The 16,791-nt window shown below is 49.9% G+C and overlaps 1 long non-coding RNA gene across 3 annotated transcripts; it reads left to right on the forward strand.

Moving 5' to 3' along the window:
• Positions 1-2,128: 2,128 nt before the first annotated feature.
• LOC116668626 lies at positions 2,129-10,142 on the forward strand. 3 transcript variants are annotated; one of them, XR_004325852.1, is made up of 4 exons: positions 2,129-2,491; positions 2,576-2,769; positions 2,856-9,414; positions 9,902-10,142. It is a non-coding gene; the product is annotated as an uncharacterized LOC116668626 (long non-coding RNA). The 3 variants fall into 3 exon arrangements; XR_004325853.1 differs by lacking the exon at positions 2,576-2,769; XR_004325851.1 differs by lacking the exon at positions 2,129-2,491 and having other exon boundaries at positions 2,502-2,769.
• The last annotated feature ends 6,649 nt before the right edge of the window (positions 10,143-16,791 follow it).

Consider the following 16,791-nt stretch of genomic DNA (forward strand, 5'->3'; position numbering starts at 1 on the left):
CCCCGGCCCGACGTCCCCCTCCGCTCTCTGGATCTGATGGCGCCAGCACCTCATTTACATGGAGTCGTACAGGATTTCTCTTCTGGTGACTGGCTTGTTGTTATACGTTGGTTTTTAACACGAAAGCCTTGCAGGGAGTTGTAATAAGGCTCTGCCTGTTTCCACGCAACTTGCTTCACGAACACTTCCCTTGTTCTCTGTCCTGTGATGTCTTTCTCTCCCTCTCTGCTTACTGTTTCTCCCTGCCCCTGGCTTTCAGTGCATTTCAGTCTCCCTTTCCTGTCTTCCCCTGACTCGCGTTCCCCCACGTCCCCGGACGGGGCTTCGCGGGGTCGGGGTCGGGGAGTAGCAGGTGGAGGAGCGGAGAGAGCGGCGCCGGGGCTCCGCCGCGCTCCCCTGACCTCAAGGGGGCGGTCACCGCTCGCGTTTCCACTCGGGGTGGGGGGCGGGCGGCGCTGCCTGGAAGGAAGCGGGGGCGGGGGGCACTGCATCTTTCATTTTCCAGGGAGGCCGGATGACCAGGTCCCGGGGGCCTTCCGGGCGGCGAAGACGGGCTCTGGGGTCAACCCTCGGCCTGGCGGGAGAGGGAAGCTTCTCGAAGGCGGATGGTGGGCGTGGGAAGGGGGAGACGAGCGGGGCCCAGAGTCAGCTTGGTCCGATGGAGGAAGGCGGGGCTGCTCGGAGCTGTGAGCCTCTGGGGTCCTCGCACAACCCAGGGGAGGGGTAAGGAGCCCCCAGCTCTGCACGTTGTGGTCTGAACTGTGTCCCCAAGAGGATGAGTTCGCGTCCTGACCCCCTACACCTATGACTGTGCCCTGACTCGGAAAGAGGGTCTTTGCAGGTGTGGTGAGTTAAGATGAGCCCGCATCTGAGCAGTGGGGCCCTCCGGCCACTGTGAAGGGTGGGAAGTGAGCCTCCCCCATCTGGTATGAATCTCAAGGTCTGAATCCTATCCTCAACAAGGAGAGAAAGCTAAGACTTTCTAGAAACATATTTGAAACAGCAAAGTGCAGAAGACACAAAGCCTTTAGGTTCATCCTGCCGTGCTCGGCACTGTCTCATCTCATGTTTCTGCTTTATAACCAAGTGAATCAGTAAATCAGCGTTTTCTTGAAGATGAGAGATGCGATTTCCTGTTTCACAGGGTCAGCACTCAGATGAGCAGAAGCAACTGCGGAGGTGACTGAACCATTCTCTCTGGTCTGCTTTCTACGTGACAATCTAACAGATCTTTCCTGAGCACCCACTACGTGTCGGGTGCGGCACCCAGAGCTGGGCGCGCCGCGACGGGCGACTTGGGTGCGGTTGTCCCTCACGGGCCTGTGTTTTTTCACGCTGTAGTTCATGCCCCTCTTCCCAGTTCTCATTTCTCTTATTTCCCATGTAAACTGAGGGCTTTACAACTGATGACCTTATATCACATTTTATTTACTCTCGGGCAAATGACTGCTTCTCTGGGTTTCAATTTACTGTCATGCAAGAGTGGGCCTCATGCTCTCTGATTTCAGCTCCAGAATCCGAGCATCTTGGAGATTTCTCCCCTCTAAATGTGACTTTCATATTTGATTTACAGTGACATTGCAAAAAAAAAAAAACCACAGTGAAGTTGCCCACATATTTATTGGTGATGGGGAAATTATGTCTATAATGAATAAAGAGAAAAAATGTGATGCTTTCCATTTTATGGAACAAGAAATATTAAATTGCTAACCTGCCACCTTTCAGTTTACAGTTTCTGTTTACTCTTTACCAGGCATCAAGATGGAGAAAACAAGAGAGCTAGGTCTCAGCCTCACGTCACCGCAAGAGGAGTTCATAATGACCTGAGTCATGATCACATAGACACTGTCCTAAAAATGCGGGGTGACCTCCACACATGGAGACAGAGTGAACAATAATCAGTGAAGTCACAGCTTCAGAATCCTCTCTCACAAGCAGTTGAGACAGAGCACCAAATGTTCTAAGATGACCTCATTTAACCAGGGGTGTTTTGGGGACGTGGCAATGAATCCTGAAACATGAATGGGAGGGTGATGACCCAGACATGGGAGTGAGGGCAGCAGCTGTGACAACTGCGGCTCATGAAGGAAAGCTGGCCCGCCGTGAGCCAGCGCCGCAGGGCCCCTGGGGGTGCTTCCCCTGCACACGACCTCGCTGAGCAAGGACAGCAGGTCGGGAACGATGAGGCAGGACCGCAGCCGGGGCAAAGCTCAGAGCTGAACTGTCAGCCACAAGAAAAACTCAGGGGCGGCAGGTCCCTGTGCTCATAGCCATTTCAAAAGCATTACAACTCTGCTGAGTCTCTTGTGTCCCACAGTGTTTTGAAAACCCGTGACTTGTATGGCAGTGTGCCTGGCGCTCCAGCAGGTGGCCCTGCCAGCGGCTGGGCGTGTCTGTTCCAGGGACACGTCTCAGACTTGGGGTGATGCCCACAGGGCTGGTCAGGGGACCCACTGCCCTCCGTAAGTCCCTGCTCTGACTGGTGGCTGAGGTGAGTCTGGACCTCCTGGAATTTGTGTCAGTTCAGAGCCAGTGTCTGGCAGTCCTGAATGTCTGATAATTTCCCTTTCCCCAGTGCCCAGTCACCCTGAGAGGGGCTGCATTCTCTTTGGAGAAGGCTGGGAGGAAGACTCACAGTCCATCATCGGCAGTGGACCGGGCTTCTTCCTTAAATGGACCCCCCCCTTTAATTCAAGAGTCTGGGACTGAGAACTGGCCAAGTCTGGGAACTGACTGGGGGGCATATGACCCTCTGTTTTTCTAATTCAGGTTGGACTTTTGTTCACACGACCTCGAACTTCTCTGCTTATAAGATCAGGTAAGAATGTAGCAACAGTCCTCTATTTCTCTTCCAGAAACGCCGTGATCGCCAGCCAGCCAGCCGATGCCAGAGGTCTCCGTGTGGACAATCCCCCCACCCTGCTTGGACCCCGCTGTCCGTCACAGTCACCATGCCAACCTCGCCCGTGGGGGTCGTGCCCCTTCTTGGCCCCACACCTGGACCCTGTTACTCCCACTGCATTTAGCTTTCCCGTGTGAGATCTGCCTCCAGAGAAGGGTGGTCCCAGAGCCTTCCTGGGCTCCCCTCCTGGGTTGACTTCCCACGCTCACAGTGAAGAGTGTGTCCTCTGGACCCTGCCAGGTGAGCAGGTCTTGCCTGGTAAACCCACTGGCACATTCCAGCCTCCCTCGGCCTTGGTCCCTCTTCTGGGCACGCCCAGGCGTCTCCACTTCATTTAGTACTGGCCACCACGAAGTCCATTTTTGAGCCAACTAACCAATGAACAGCCCTATCTGATCTCTCAGACTGAACACCACACCCAGATGGACGCACTACGTTTGGCGCCTGTGAGAGACACAAGGACCGTGTTTGGTATGAAGTTGGACGCACCACACTGTGGAGTCAGAAGGCTGAAAGGGGAGACGCCTTGATGAAAGGTGGTCCTTCCAGTCCTCGGGTCAGACAGTCTCATTGAAGGCGTGCGGAGTAAGGAAAGAAACACATTGAGGTCAGAACCCTGGGCAGCCCCCAGCAGTTAAGAGATGAGCAAAAGAGGGTGTTGTGGAAGTCAGGGGAGGAGAGAACTTTAAGGAGAAGGAGGGGTGACAGTGTGAAACCCCGAGCAGCGATGAAGCAGAGCCAGGAGTGGAAACCATCTGATTGCATTTGTAGGTTAAGTTTCAGTTCCACGAGCACCAGAAGTCGCCCTTCATGGCTGAGGTATGAATGGCAAGGGAGGAAGAGGAGAGAGTGGACGTCACTTCGGCAGTGGAGGGAGGAGAGAGATGGGGCTGGACAGCGGGTTGACTTACCATACAGACCACACACTCAAAGACAAGGCCGAGCGTGTGCTTAGTGTCGCGTGATTCTGTGAATTTATAAGAAGAAACATCTATTTGGTCTTTTCCCTGGTACAGTTCCTAAAACCTTGGCATGTCCAGTGATAGTGCCTTTTTCTACGCTAATGAGGGGCCGGGAGCTCCTGGGGAGCCCCGCGATGGGGGCTGGTTTCCAGGGGAACCAATCATGTGATCAGAGGCTTGGAACTGTCAGCGCCTTCCCAGGTTGAGTTAATCTCTCATGACCAATGGTTTAATCAATTACGCATTTGAAGTGGGGGCAAGTCGGGTAGGACTGACCCGGTAACCTCTGGGATCGATGCGATCTCCATGTAGACAGTATCAGAATTGAGTTAGATTCTGGGACACCCAGCTGGTGTCCACAGGAGAGCTGGAGAGTATCTTGGTGTGAGGAAAACACCCACACATCTGGGGTCAGAGGCCAAGTACTGGGAATAGGGTGGTGCGCAGAGGGAAACAGGGCTCTCTCCTTACCTACCAAGACTGGGAAGGTAGAATCTCCAGGTCAGCATGACTCACCTGTGGCTTTTAGTAAGAAAAGAATTGAGCACAAAGGTAGCAGACGTCACTAACAATTTGTTTATATCCTGATAGATTCCAGAGTCCTGTAAAGCAGAGTCTTACAAGGCAGGAGTATGGCTCTTTTCTCTTGAGGTATTTAGAGCAAAAGGGTGAAAGAGGATGCCACTCTCCAAAAATATATGTAAAATTAATGTTTATTCTCAATAATACCAAAGCACTGAGCGCACAGTCCTGAGGGGTGGCCGGGGAGCTGTGAACACTTTGGTTGTCCTCCCAGTGTCCCTGCTGTCCTGTCCCTCTTCTCTTCTGCTCTCCTCTCACAGCATGTTGAGGTCTACCCGCTATTCTAGGTTCTGAGCTGACCCTACAGTGAAGAAGATTTTTGTTCTTCTATCAGTTAAATTATCTTTGGCTGCCAGTAAAGGGGACCTCTGACCAAAAGTGCCTTAACAATTAGGTTATTTATTATCTTACATAACAGGGAGCCTACATGGTTCAGATTGGCTCAGCAGCTCCATGCGGTCTTTGTAGACCCTAATGGATCTCTCTCTTCCCTGTGCTGTTTACAAGGTTAATGTCATCCAAGGATGTTTTCTCTCATAACCATCCAATGGCCACCAGTGGTAATTAGGGCATGGTGGTTCCTCGTTCATATCTAGCAAGAGAGACAAAACATCCCAGAAGCTCTGAGTAACTGCTCATTGGCTCAAATTGGCCCAGAGACACTTAGCCATGAGCCAGTTGTTACCATGGGGAATAGGATTATCATTATTCACTTAAATCAACAGTTCTCAACCTTGTCTTCTCTTTAGAGTTATCTCGGGAAATTTCAAAACCTTTAAAATCTATGCTGGATCAAAGATTACATCAGAATATTTGGAGTGGAGCCCAGGCATGAACTTATAAATCAACTTCTCAGCCCCCAAGCCTTTGGTTTAAGGACCATGGCATTTCTCACAGAAAAAAATTGGAGTCAGAAGACAAGGCAATGATATCTTTAAAGTGTTAAAAGGGAAAAAAACTTTCAACATAAGATTCTATATCCAGGGGAAATATCTCTGTAAAATAGGGGTGAAATAAAGACAGTTTTAGGTGAATGAAAGTGAAAAGAATTCACTGCCAGCATATCTGTGCTGAAGGGAGTTCTTCAGGCAGAAGGGGAATGGGAAGAGAAGGAACAAAAGGCACCAAAAACAGTAAACGAGTGGGTAAAACTTACTTTCTACTCAATCTCTTCAAAATCTGTGTGACTATTTAAACCAAAAGCCATAACGTTTTGCTGTGGCTTTGTAACACACGTAGCTATGATCATATAGCAACCATAGTGTGACGATCAAGGGGGTAGTTAATGAAAACGTATGGCTGTCAAGTTCTTATGTGTTACATAAAGTGGCACAATATTGACTCTAAGTAGACCGGAAAATTAAGAATACACATTACTAACTAGGCAGCAATCGTTTAAAAACTCACAAAGAGCTTAGCTAAAAATTCAAAAGAGAAACTGAAAGAGAATTCTAAAAAACATCCAATTGTTCCAAAAGACAACAGAAAATAAGAAACAGAGGAATGAATGTGTGAGAAACAGAAAACCAATAACAAAAGAATAGACACAATCCAATCGTATCAATAATTCCATTAAATGTAAATGGACTAAACCTTCCAGAGATTGCTAGGTTAGATGTTTGTTAAAAAAGCAAGACCTAACTCCATGCTGCCTGCAGTGCGTTGTGGATACAGGCGCATGAATATGAGGCTACATACAGGTTCAAGTAACAAGAAGGAAAATGATACGCCACGCAGACGGCATTGGAAGTGTGGAGTGGCCGTGTTCAGGTAAAAGAGACTACAAAACGTCTCGTATGACCAGAGATAGAGACATTTTACATGACGAGGAGTGAATTTGTCAGGAAGACATAATGATCATAAATATGTATGTGTTTAATAATAGAGTTTCCAAATGCATGACACCAACATTGACAGAATTAAAGAAGTTAGTAGACAAGGTCACATTCACAGTTGCAGATTTCAGCATCCCCCTCAGTAACTGTGGACCAATCAGGTAAATCATCAGCGAGGACGTGGAATATCCAAATAAGACTATCAGCCATCTTGATCTGATTAGTATTTGTAGAACCCCACACCCAACCACTGCAGAATACATACCTTTTTTTTTTTTAAAGTAGACATGGAATGTTCTCTAAGACAGACCACATGCTGGGATATAAAGTGTCAATACATTTTAAAAGATTCAGCTCTTATAAAGTCTATTCTCTGACTGCAATGCAGTTAAATTACAGATCATTCACAAAGCATCTAGTCAACTTTTGGAGATCAAACTTTGTTACACAGGTTCATACCTCCTTTATGGGATTTACTGTAATTCTTCTTCTGTATTCGTAGTCTTTTAAATAACCTCCTTCAGGAGATTCTAGATTAATTAAAAGCAGAAGCTGTGATTTAATCATCCCTTGTCACGTCCACAGTGTCTGCCACGGTGCTTCGCATGAAGACCTCAATCGATGCTTGATGAGCAGTCCTTCCAGGAATATAGGGAGAGCTCATCCCGGAGAAGAAATTACCTTGGGCAAAATTGTCACAGATTTTCAACAGGCTAGTGAAGAGAAATAGGCAGGGAATAGTCTTTTTTTGATGATCTTGAAATAAAAGGTCACAGGAGCACACAGGTGCTCACACACACACATGCACACACACGAGCTCCCAGGCAGGGCTGAGAACCACTGGCTTACACCTCCCACTTCTAGGTAAATGCATCTAGGGAGACGGCCTCAGTGTCCTCCACGGCCGTCCTGCGGCTTCGTTTTCGGAGGCTGAACCTGGATCCATCTGCAGGGTGTGCAAACAGACAAGTGTGCCCAGGCCCGAGCATCTCTCCGATGAAGCAGTGCTTCCAGCTCTTGACTAGGTCAGACACCCAGTTAGCCCTGGAGAGCCGAGCCTCTGGACGTGAGGCTGCAGCTGCCCCGGGCCCTCTGCACCAGGGCCACACGTCATCCCGAGCACAGGGACCCGGTGGCCGCCCTGGCCCCTCCTTGACTTTATGCTTGCTCTCTATGTAGACAAAAGCAACCTCTCCAAGGAGAGAGGCTGGAAGAGCCTGACTGACCCTCTTGCTCGGGAGGACAAACCTGTGTCTCAGCCGGTGACGTTGGTAGCGTGTTGATGGGTGTGCCCTGTCCCCAGGTACTTCAGTGACCACTGCAGATTTCTCTGAAGCACAAATAATTTTAATCAGTTTTGTTAAAAGGTCAGACTGCTCTGTTAGAGTGCTTTGTGAAATGCTGTTAGGAAAGCAAACAGTGACAATCTGTCGGCACTGCAGAAACTTCTTGGAGTTACTGCTCCTTGGAGAAAGGACTGGATTTCTCTTAAATGCTGCGATAACCATGCCATTTGTTGTGGGATGAACTGTGCACCCCCAGATCCATGTGTTGAAGTTCTGACCCCCAGCACCCAGGAGTGTGCCCTTATTCGGAAATAGGGTCTTTGTGGATGGAGCTAGTAAGGACGAGGTCACGGCGCACAGAGGTGCTCCGTCAGGAGGCACGTGGTGCCCGCCTCTCCCAGGACTGTGGCATTAAGGCCACGTCATCGGGACATCTGCCCGCTCCTCTACTGCAGGCCTGCCTTTCCTCGCTTCATCATCATGATGATTCCCTGCAGACGGACCCTGAGAGTCGGCACACATCCCGCAACTTGCCGAGCTGACTCGCCGGCCTGGTTACCATCGTGACTGTCAGCGATCCATTTTCCCCATTAGTCTTAAAGTGAAACCTCCCCTCTTTCCCCAATGATACATTTATTCATTTGTTTATGTCATTCAAACCAGTCTTTTTAAACATTAAAATGTATTGAGTAACAAATTTCAAAATCGAATGATTTATTAAGTTTATTTTAAAATTTCTAGCTGTTTGACTAGAATCAACTAGTTTCCCTACAAAATGTCATCAGAGAAAGCCTGCCCTAAATGTTGGTTTCGTGTATTTCTGTCCCCTCACTGTCTTCCCCGCCAGCCCACTACTTCTGGTTATAGAGTTCAGGTTCCTGGTAACAGAAATGGAGATACGAGCAAGACAATGTCACACAGAGTCACTTGTGGATATTCTGCACCAGCGTTAAGGCAGGGGAGGCACTTATCCTATTCGCTCGGGAAACAGAATATTTAAAGCTGTAGAATTTCCTGAGTGGGGGGCTGTTTTGTTCTGTTTTTTTACTGAATGGCATAGTTTAGATAGTTACTACCTAAAAATAAACTGGCGCCCCTCAGACAGCAGGCAGTTCCCTGAGAGCATATCGTCCACATGCCGTCGTGAGGGCATTTACAAACTACTTAGAAAACACGTTTTTTTGTTCAGAACCCATTCCTCCTGTTTGGCTGAGAGCTAGCATTCCCTATCACGTGTCACTGTTGACCAGAAGGTCACTAGCTTTTATAAATTCAGTTTTCTTTGGAAGCTTTTGTAGCACTGTTTGTGGCCAAGGGTGAGATGCATAAAACCAAGTGGAGCCAGTCAGGACTCCGTCTTTCGGTCAGAAACTACTTCAGCATGCAGAACGACACAGCTGTTTGTCAGAGGGTGGGCTGCTTCACCAGCCGGGGTGGCGCGAGCACGCGAGGCCCCGCCGAGGCCGGGAACCTGAGCCCGGGCAGCTGACCGTCTCAGACCCCGTGTCCTCCCCGCGGAGCTCGCGGCCGGAGCGTGCGTGTCAGGCATCCGTTACGTCCAGACCTGCCGGTAAGGGCGGCTCGCCCCGCGAGGCGTCTCCAAGGAACCCGGGAAGGAGCGGAAGACAGCCGGGCGGGGGCAGGTCTGTCCGGCCTGCGGCGTGTCCTCGGCCTTGTCCTGTTCCCAGGGCTGTTTCCCATCCCGCCACGATGGAGGAGCACCAGACCCGCTGGCGGAACCAAGCCCAACTCCCTGGGCCGCAGAGAGCGCTAGACTTTCTGCAAGGGGTTCCGCTGGGACGGCCTGCCCTGTTGGGCGGTGGAGGTGGATCCAGGCAGAGCCACAGGTGAGCTGTCGCCGGGGACCTGCGCAAAGAGCTGCCCCTGCACGACAGGCAGGGGGTCTACACCAGCTCCCCCCGCCCCCAGGAGAGGCCGAGTTTACGAAGTTCTCAGAGGTCTGGCTGGCCAGACGCTCCCGTATCCAAATGCTTCCCATGTGAAGGGCTATGAACAGGTGCGGCCAGGCCGCAGTTGGGTTTCCTAACTGACAGATGGGGCCGCACACCAGGTGGGCCACTTCCAGCCCGCCGAAAGGTTTTGTTTGAACCACAGTGTTTTTAAGCTCTTGTCAATTGGTTGGGCATATTTGAAAATAGGAATAGTTCACAGAAAATAAGGATTTCTGTTTGTCTTGAAGAAACAGAGCCATGTGGCAATCCTGGGCCAGCACACGGTGAAAATTCCACTGTCACCCAGCGCGGTCCCTTGGAGCCCCCTCCCACTGTGAGTGCCGCTGGCAACCCCGTGCCTTCATCATCTTCTCTTGAACAGGCAACATCAAAACCTACAAGTCCAAGAAAGAAATACAGAAAATAACCATTAAAACAGTAAAGGGAAACGCACAGCCGACGACATGCTACAAAGAAACCTACTCCCAGGTGGAAACCAGGGAAGGAATACGCCTTCCAGGTGAACGGGTGGCTTTGGCAAAGTCCTAGACTGACATGTCCCTGTAAGGGAGTTCACTGGGCGGATAAGAAGCAAACAAGAGAGGTGCTTCACTTTGCAGAAGGTAAGGATCCAAGTCTCCTCTTCCTCTTGGGCGTTTGCACCTGAGACACACCTGCAGGCATCCCCAGGCCTCCCTGACGCACCACACGCAGCCTCTGTTGGGGCATTCGTTTCCAGTGGGGAGAAGGAACACTGTTTCAACTGCGTTTCAAGTTATAACCAAGAATAGGAGATGTTTGTCTGGGTTTTATAAAAACGCTGGTTATAGAGTGTTCCTGAGTTTTTTAATTTGCTAGAAAACTTTTTGCCAGAAAAATCCTGCAGTTTGGATGCCTTAAGGAAATCATTGTAACCTCATTTTATCCTTGTAGGCTGGAGTTTATTTCTTACTAATATGTGTTCAGTGAGGTCATGTAACTTTTCATCTGATTCTACAGATGTGATGTTTCATGTGTCATGTGTCTGTGGCTAAAAGTATTACAAAAGTAGAAGCGATTTTGAAAATGGAGGCAAATTAGGTAAAGAAGTGGATAATTCTGTTTCTCTGTTTGGTAAAACGATGCACCTTTCAGAGCGGTGGTTCTGGACTGGAGGCTGTTTTTGCCTCCCGGGACACACCGGCCATGTCTGGAGACACTCTTGTTGTCGCGAGTGGGTTGAGGGTGCTGCTGGCATCTGGAGCACCCACAGCACATGGGACGGCCCCACAACCGAGGATGCTCTGGAGAAATGAACAGAGAAAACAGTCGAGAGACACTGTTTCAGAAAGTTAAGAGATTGGCTGAGAGATGATTAGGTCAGAACTTGAAGCAAACAAGTCATCTGCATACTTTGAGCAAAGAAAACCGTCCTTGTTCAAAACTGTCCGCAGTGGCAGAGCTCTAAGTCACCCAGTGACCGCACGTCTTCCACAGAGGGCGTGGGAATGACGGCGGGGGTTTTCCAGAGCCCTGCTGCCGCTCAGCCGAGGACTAGGGTCACACTCGGCTGCTGGACACCCCGCGACACTGCTCTGGGGAGAGTATGTGCTGACTAGCTTGTGAGCCAAAGAACAGCTTTGAACATTCTCAGTGTTAGCTCAGTCACCTCCCTAAATATCACTAAATAGAAACTTTATTTACTGTTACACTACACAGCTTACTTCTTTAATTATAGCTCTGATCTGTTTATAAGCAGCAGTGTACGCTGAACGGGCTTTGAGGGTCGGACAGCAGCAACCTGACGGCTGCGTTGCTGCCGACATACCGGGCGTCAGCACTGGTTTCCTGACTCGACAGGTATTTCGTGGCCATATAGGCTTTGCTTGTAAAGTGAGGGAGTACGGTGACCTCAACTTACTCTCAGATGGTTCAGGGGAAAATGTTTCATTGTACTGTTGTAAGTACTGCTACCTGCAATTTTTATGTAGGTTTAAGTTTTTTTTTAAGTTCATTTAAAAAAGTAATTGGGATGCCTGCTGCTAAGGAAGTGAAAACTCAAACAGAAGACAGGAATGAACGTATTTAGCTGAGAGGGTCTGAATGTGACCGTGACACTGGCCAATTCAGAGAAGTGGTTGGCGAGGAGCGGTTCTCTGACTTACCGCCGTCTATACCACGCTGTCTACACCACGCCCATCGGCCTCAGGCAGTGATGCCCACAGAGCGTGCTCCCCTCTCCATAAAGTCCCCAGTGAAGCCATTGGCTCCAACAGACGTGGCTTCTCATCTCCTTTTCTCGAGGCTGCTTTTCCCATTTGACTTTCTGGAAGTTTTAATCCGATGCTCGGGCGCCAAGTAAGATTATCATGTCTGGTCCCAGCTGGACTTTTGAAACAACAATTTACAAGTGCTCCTCCAGGGCCAGGGCAGGACAAGTCACTTTTTGAGCCCCTTCCAGTTCTGTGATTCTGGATAGGAAACCTAGGGCAGGAGCAGAGAGGGCCTTGGGGACACTGGTTCCGGTCAGCTGCTCCCGCCCCTGCCACCTGCTCCGAGCCTGGAGCCGGGGGCAGAGATGCAGAGTCCAACCAACTCAGCTTTCCGGGCAGTGGGGTGAAAGGAAGTCTTTAAATAGTCGCAGCTGCTGGTTTCTCAAGGAAATTTCTGGGAACTTGTCTACTGAGTTCAAGTAACATTTGGTGATTTTCTTTAAGAATATTCTATCAAGAACTATTAAGCATTCATCTCAGAAGGCAGTTTAGTCCCACAGTCAGAACGTCATGTCATGCACTCACACTGAGAAACTGGGTAGACGGGCGGACGGCAGCCAGAACACACATGAAAATAGAACTTTGGCCCGCAGAGTGCAGCAGCTGGCCCAGGAAGCCAGCCCTCCCCTGCAAACGGCCACCCAGGAAGCCAGCCTGCGGCGAGGCCGACGCGCAGGAGCCAGACGATGATCTCGAGTGACAATCCAGGAAGCTAAACGGTAACTTCTGGAACAATCGGCCCCCGAAGGCCAGGACTTGATCAGTGTGTCAGTTTCCACTGTCTTTTGTCCCTGCTTAGAACTCAGGACCCCCAGAGGCTGATGAAGCTGTTCTTCTAGCCCAGCGGCTCTCGCACGTCAGCTCCGACCTCTCTGGGAGCCCGGGGCCTGGTGGCCGCCCATCTGTCCTACGACCCCTTAGAGCTTCTTTCAGGGCCTCTGAGGGTATTGCCGAAGGAGCAGCTGCGAGGCCCACCTCAGCTCCCTAAAGCACCCGTCCTAAAAGCCGAGGTGGGGAAAGAAAGTAAGGCTGGGGAACGAGGGGCCCAGACGCCCGGTTACAGCAGACGTCACGCCGGGAGGTTCACCACGCCAGCCTCCGACCCCCGGCACCCGGCTTAAATCTCCCGAAGGCTCCGCGACGCAGGACTTGTCACCACCGCACAGGCAGGAAAACGGGGGCCAAGGGAAGTTAAACAGTCCCGGTCGGGGGGAGAAGGGGCAGGATTCGGGGCCAAGCTGGTCGGCTCCAGGGCCCTGGTGGGCGTCCTCGCTGCACCCATGTGGCCTGTGCTTCCGGTGTGTGCCGCTCCGCCACCCCCGGGCGCAGCCGTCGGGACCCCGGGCAGAAAGGACAGCGGTACTTGCTGGACCTCAGAGGCTAACACCCCAGAGTCCGCTCCTCCAGCCAGGAAGCCAGAGGGGAGAACCAGGCGAGGTGGAGCCCGCGGCCTGTGGACCTGTGCTCACAGGTGAGGGGGGAGCGAGCAGGTGAGGGACGGAGAAGGCCTCCTCCTCGTCCCAGACGCTCTTGCCCTGACTCCAGCCCTGCAGAGCACACCCTGGGGGGGCCTGAGTGGAGGCCAGGCAAAGCCGGATCCGGGGGGCCTGGCATCCTCTGTCTTCCTACAGACACAGGCAGGCCATGGAGGGGGGCAGTAGGCCAGAGTTAAAGCATGATATTTTTTTTTCTCCCAAATACTGCTAGATGTTTAGAATTACTAATAGGTGTGGAGCAGAATGCATAGAAAGCACAAAGAATTAGGAATTCTAAGTTTAATTTTAAAATAACTGGTGTGTAAAAAACATATCTTTTAACATTCATTCATTCTTCTTCCTTCAAAGCACAGGTTTAAAAAAAAAACTACGAAAATAGCTTTCTAAGGCTTTTTAAAGCCTAGCAGTAGAGTTTTTAAGAAGCAATTTAAATTCAAATGTTATATAATCATCTACTTAATGGCTCTTTTAAAAATTTCTATCCTTTTTCTTATTCCCAGTTAATGGCCTCAAAGTTAAATTTAGCTATGAATTTTTCTATTAAAAAAAAAAACTCAATTTGTCACAGGCAAGAAAGAAAGACTATATACCTTGTCACGAATCCATTTAAAAGACTGGCTCGTCATCCTAGCTAGCTACCAGAGGGTTCATTCATTCAGCCCTTCCCTGCCTCCTTAAACCAGCTCCCATCCCCATGCCTCCTGCCGGATGCCAGGCGGGAGGCAGGAACGGGCTGCCAGCATGCAGAAGCTGGGTGGCACCTTCAGAGAGCGAGGCCAGGTGAGGAAGCCCAGTCCCCAGAGGTCACACACCACCTGACTCATTGTCTAGCACTCCTGAAGTGACAGAAGAAATGGAGGACAGAGGTGCGATTTCTGGGGACTAAGGAGGGTGGGCAGGAGGAAGCAGGTGTGTGGATGAGGGACCGTGTGGTCCATGAAATCCATGGAAATGTCTTGTGCCTTGATATCAGTGCCAATGGCTGTGACCCTTTGTTAGTTTTGCAAGATGTGGACATTGGGGGTCACTGGCTGAGGGGCATGTGGTATTTCTCTGGATTATTTCTTATAACTGCATGTGGATCTGTGATGATCTTAAAATTAAGTTTAACTAAAGAAAGATGTCATAAAGGCCCCCAAAGATTGATTTTACTTTCACTTTTAAGCACTTTCTTTGTCTAATAAGCTCCTGTTAATACAGCTCGGTGGCACCTGATGTTTATGGCTATAGGAAAGGTATCGGATTGTCAAGGACCGTCAAGGATGTCAAGGATGTTAAGGATATTATTGGTCATGAGTTCTTACACATATAGCAAGTTTCATTTTTTTAAAGAGCAGAAAAAGAACTTATTTTAAAAGAAAATATAACTGTGACTTTAAAAGTCAAAAAATGACATTTGAGTAATTAAAGAGGAATGAAGTTTTAAATACTAGGATGAAAGTTTGTTGAAATGTGTATATAATTAAACAAAATTTTTTTTTCTAATGGAGGTATGAGGAATTGAACCCAGGACCTTGTGCATGCTAAACACACTCTTTACCACTGAGTTGTATGCACCTCTCCATCCCCATCATCAAGACAACTCCTTTAAAAGATAACATTCCTTCTTGAGCTCATAAGGGGTCACGTGACCCACCAGGAAACTGTCACTAATATGTCGTTTGATGTACAGCCCCCGTCTGAAAAAACTCACGTAACTGCACCTTGACTTTCAACTAGCATTTTCAGAGCTTTCTGCAATGCTCTTCCCGGGTCATAAACCTCAAATTTGGATTGAATAAAATTTTCCATTTCTTTCTTAGATCAACTGATTAACCTTTCATCAACAGAACCAGTTAAAATCCACACCCTCAGTGAGTTCCCTCCTCCTCTCCCCTTCACCCATCCTTGACCCTCTAGAAGACCTTTAGACCCTCTGGACCCTGACCTCAAATCCCTCTCCTCCACATCCGGACCCACCTCCTCAACAATTTCCTTTAACCCCTGAAAATTCCCAGCTTGCCCAGAAAATACCTCAACCACTCCACTGCCTTGCTTTTACCGTCTCTTCCCTCGCAGGGGCTCCAGAGAGCGCTGGGCCTGACCTCCAGGCACGAGGCAGATTTACGTGAATGCTGATGTCCGGACCTTCCGAGAGGAAGGCATTCCACTTACTTCCTGCTGCTCTGACATCAGACGGCATCAGCGCCGGCCCCCAGTGCCCAGTGCGGGTGCAGCCTGACCTCCCCGGCCCCCACCACAGAGACCCCGTGTCCCCGGGACAGTAGCAGGTCTCTGAAACTGTAAAGCCCTTTCCCTGCATTCCCTGCTTCCCTCTCAGAAGGTTCTACCAAATTTAGAGCCGAAAACACCCATGAGCATCTACAGCCCCATCAGAGGGTGGGCTTCTCAGGGCTTTCCTCCACACCGGGCGGCTGGAGACGTTCAGCGGGCCAGATGCTCCCTGGAGAAGCCACCCCCTACCCCAGACGAAAGAACAAAAGACCCTCCCCTGGGGCCTGCTGCCAGAGGATGGCCCAGTGGGACCCTGAGGAAGAGGCTTAGACCACATACTCAGAGGGAGGGGAGGACAACCTGAAGCCACTTGTGGAGGGATTTACAGAAACCGGGAATTAAATCAGAGGCTCCCGGGCGTTGGAATCCTTTGACTTCTGCCTTGTTAAAAATCTTTCTGGTATTAAAAAAAAGCAAATCCAAAATAGTGTGGCTGGATGGGCAGGAAGATCTGCTAATGTCATCACTGAGGCTGCCGCCCAGCTCTCTGAAGAATTAGAAAGAACAGTCTTTGTCTTACTCCTCGAATCTTTACAGAGCAGAAGTGTGGCTTCAGAAGTCACCCAAGGACCACCCAGCCTTCTCACCACCCGCACTCAGGATGCTTGCAGGCACTGCAAAATGCTGGACACCGTGAAGGGGCTGTCCTGCTTCTTTTCCAGAGGAACTTCCTCCTTTGCAAAAAAGGAGGAGAACACGAGGAGGAAATTGCCCTAGTTCTCTAGTAACAGGAGACTTCTACCTGCTTTGTCAAAGGAAGATCAAAATGGCGCTGGTGTTGCCAGGAGAGCCTCTGAAACGGAGCTGCAGGCCCCTGGGGAGGTGGGGCTTATGCGTGTCTCAGCCCAGATGGAATCTCAACTCTGACCACTTACCGTCTTGACGCAGGCATCCAGAACATCTGCAGTGTTCTAGAAACTCAAGATACTTATCAGACCCTTGCCCTAAATAATTTTTGACAGCCCATCCCCTAAGGACAAATATTTCCTCTCTTCTGTCAGAGTCAATTACAACTCTTGCCAGACAACTTCAACAGCCCTGTGGCTTTTTGCCTTTAGAAGCCCCTGACGCTTCCTCTTCCCTGGAACACTCCTGTAGTTTCACCTGAATCTGTGTCCCTCAAGTTGCAATTCTTAAAGACCCCAAATAAAGCTCTTTGTTCTCTGCAGCGCCAATACCGACCGCTGTTTGACAGCATCCGTCTGTGTTTATACGTGCTGTGCGTGTGTGGCTTCTTCTATCTCAGGAGG

This window comes from Camelus ferus, chromosome 14 (assembly GCF_009834535.1).
Source record: "Camelus ferus isolate YT-003-E chromosome 14, BCGSAC_Cfer_1.0, whole genome shotgun sequence".
Lineage (NCBI taxonomy): Eukaryota > Metazoa > Chordata > Mammalia > Artiodactyla > Camelidae > Camelus > Camelus ferus.